Raw genomic sequence first — 2,500 nt, 5'->3', positions numbered from 1 at the left:
GAGGGCACATATTTCAGCCTTGTGGGAAAAAACGGACAAAGAGTTGAAATTCCACAAGGCAGTGACAAAAAGCTTACAGCAACCTGGTATTCCCAGGCGGTCTCCCATCCAAGTACTAACCAGGCCCGACCCTGCTTAGCTTCCGAGATCGGACGAGATCAGGCGTACTCAGGCCGTGTGGCCGTAAGCGAAAGGCAATCTCAAAAAGTGGATGAAATTGCATATACTGTAGCCATAATTTGTAGCACAGATTGTTGGATGAAATACAAACTAACCTTGCTTACTTATTTCAAAGCGAGGGCACATATTTCAGCCTTGTGGGAAAAAAACGGACAAAGAGTTGAAATTCCACAAGGCAGTGACAAAAAGCTTACAGCACCTGGTATTCCCAGGCGGTCTCCCATCCAAGTACTAACCAGGCCCGACCCTGCTTAGCTTCCGAGATCGGACGAGATCAGGCGTACTCAGGCCGGTGTGGCCGTAAGCGAAAGGCAATCTCAAAAAGTGGATGAAATTGCATATACTGTAGCCATAATTTGTAGCACAGATTGTTGGATGAAATACAAACTAACCTTGCTTACTTATTTCAAAGCGAGGGCACATATTTCAGCCTTGTGGGAAAAAAACGGACAAAGAGTTGAAATTCCACAAGGCAGTGACAAAAAGCTTACAGCACCTGGTATTCCCAGGCGGTCTCCCATCCAAGTACTAACCAGGCCCGACCCTGCTTAGCTTCCGAGATCGGACGAGATCAGGGCGTACTCAGGCCGGTGTGGCCGTAAGCGAAAGGCAATCTCAAAAAGTGGATGAAATTGCATATACTGTAGCCATAATTTGTAGCACAGATTGTTGGATGAAATACAAACTAACCTTGCTTACTTATTTCAAAGCGAGGGCACATATTTCAGCCTTGTGGGAAAAAACGGACAAAGAGTTGAAATTCCACAAGGCAGTGACAAAAAGCTTACAGCACCTGGTATTCCCAGGCGGTCTCCCATCCAAGTACTAACCAGGCCCGACCCTGCTTAGCTTCCGAGATCGGACGAGATCAGGCGTACTCAGGCCGGTGTGGCCGTAAGCGAAAGGCAATCTCAAAAAGTGGATGAAATTGCATATACTGTAGCCATAATTTGTAGCACAGATTGTTGGATGAAATACAAACTAACCTTGCTTACTTATTTCAAAGCGAGGGCACATATTTCAGCCTTGTGGGAAAAAAACGGACAAAGAGTTGAAATTCCACAAGGCAGTGACAAAAAGCTTAACAGCACCTGGTATTCCCAGGCGGTCTCCCATCCAAGTACTAACCAGGCCCGACCCTGCTTAGCTTCCGAGATCGGACGAGATCAGGCGTACTCAGGCCGGTGTGGCCGTAAGCGAAAGGCAATCTCAAAAAGTGGATGAAATTGCATATACTGTAGCCATAATTTGTAGCACAGATTGTTGGATGAAATACAAACTAACCTTGCTTACTTATTTCAAAGCGAGGGCACATATTTCAGCCTTGTGGGAAAAAACGGACAAAGAGTTGAAATTCCACAAGGCAGTGACAAAAAGCTTACAGCACCTGGTATTCCCAGGCGGTCTCCCATCCAAGTACTAACCAGGCCCGACCCTGCTTAGCTTCCGAGATCGGACGAGATCAGGCGTACTCAGGCCGGTGTGGCCGTAAGCGAAAGGCAATCTCAAAAGTGGATGAAATTGCATATACTGTAGCCATAATTTGTAGCACAGATTGTTGGATGAAATACAAACTAACCTTGCTTACTTATTTCAAAGCGAGGGCACATATTTCAGCCTTGTGGGAAAAAACGGACAAAGAGTTGAAATTCCACAAGGCAGTGACAAAAAGCTTACAGCACCTGGTATTCCCAGGCGGTCTCCCATCCAAGTACTAACCAGGGCCCGACCCTGCTTAGCTTCCGAGATCGGACGAGATCAGGCGTACTCAGGCCGGTGTGGCCGTAAGCGAAAGGCAATCTCAAAAAGTGGATGAAATTGCATATACTGTAGCCATAATTTGTAGCACAGATTGTTGGATGAAATACAAACTAACCTTGCTTACTTATTTCAAAGCGAGGGCACATATTTCAGCCTTGTGGGAAAAAACGGACAAAGAGTTGAAATTCCACAAGGCCGTGACAAAAAGCTTACAGCACCTGGTATTCCCAGGCGGTCTCCCATCCAAGTACTAACCAGGCCCGACCCTGCTTAGCTTCCGAGATCGGGAACGAGATCAGGCGTACTCAGGCCGGTGTGGCCGTAAGCGAAAGGCAATCTCAAAAAGTGGATGAAATTGCAATATACTGTAGCCATAATTTGTAGCACAGATTGTTGGATGAAATACAAACTAACCTTGCTTACTTATTTCAAAGCGAGGGCACATATTTCAGCCTTGTGGGAAAAAAACGGACAAAGAGTTGAAATTCCACAAGGCAGTGACAAAAAGCTTACAGCACCTGGTATTCCCAGGCGGTCTCCCATCCAAGTACTAACCAGG

At 46.3% G+C, this 2,500-nt stretch overlaps 7 non-coding genes and 2 pseudogenes across 7 annotated transcripts in view; all 9 read right to left on the bottom strand.

The window, feature by feature from the left end:
- Nucleotides 1-70: 70 nt before the first annotated feature.
- On the bottom strand, nucleotides 71-189 carry LOC118956869 (annotated as a pseudogene).
- A 178-nt stretch (nucleotides 190-367) lies between these two features.
- Nucleotides 368-486, bottom strand: LOC118956745. The gene has a single exon (XR_005046171.1). It is a non-coding gene; the product is annotated as a 5S ribosomal RNA (ribosomal RNA).
- Nucleotides 487-664: 178 nt separating this feature from the next.
- LOC118956811 lies at nucleotides 665-784 on the bottom strand. Its single transcript, XR_005046238.1, has one exon. It is a non-coding gene; the product is annotated as a 5S ribosomal RNA (ribosomal RNA).
- A 177-nt stretch (nucleotides 785-961) lies between these two features.
- LOC118956734 lies at nucleotides 962-1,080 on the bottom strand. The gene has a single exon (XR_005046160.1). It is a non-coding gene; the product is annotated as a 5S ribosomal RNA (ribosomal RNA).
- A 179-nt stretch (nucleotides 1,081-1,259) lies between these two features.
- Nucleotides 1,260-1,378, bottom strand: LOC118956866 (annotated as a pseudogene).
- A 177-nt stretch (nucleotides 1,379-1,555) lies between these two features.
- LOC118956723 lies at nucleotides 1,556-1,674 on the bottom strand. Its single transcript, XR_005046149.1, has one exon. It is a non-coding gene; the product is annotated as a 5S ribosomal RNA (ribosomal RNA).
- Nucleotides 1,675-1,850: 176 nt separating this feature from the next.
- On the bottom strand, nucleotides 1,851-1,970 carry LOC118956821. Its single transcript, XR_005046248.1, has one exon. It is a non-coding gene; the product is annotated as a 5S ribosomal RNA (ribosomal RNA).
- Nucleotides 1,971-2,147: 177 nt separating this feature from the next.
- LOC118956804 lies at nucleotides 2,148-2,268 on the bottom strand. The gene has a single exon (XR_005046231.1). It is a non-coding gene; the product is annotated as a 5S ribosomal RNA (ribosomal RNA).
- A 179-nt stretch (nucleotides 2,269-2,447) lies between these two features.
- LOC118956712 overlaps nucleotides 2,448-2,500 on the bottom strand; it is a 119-nt gene continuing 66 nt past the window's right edge. Inside the window, exon 1 of the ribosomal RNA XR_005046138.1 lies at nucleotides 2,448-2,500. This exon is cut by the window's right edge and continues 66 nt beyond it. This is a non-coding gene — a ribosomal RNA (5S ribosomal RNA).

The sequence above is a fragment of the Oncorhynchus mykiss genome, unplaced genomic scaffold, assembly GCF_013265735.2.
Source record: "Oncorhynchus mykiss isolate Arlee unplaced genomic scaffold, USDA_OmykA_1.1 un_scaffold_431, whole genome shotgun sequence".
NCBI classification, from domain to species: domain Eukaryota; kingdom Metazoa; phylum Chordata; class Actinopteri; order Salmoniformes; family Salmonidae; genus Oncorhynchus; species Oncorhynchus mykiss.
Note: the sequence above shows the minus strand (reverse complement) of the source record. Positions and strands in the feature narration are given on the sequence as shown.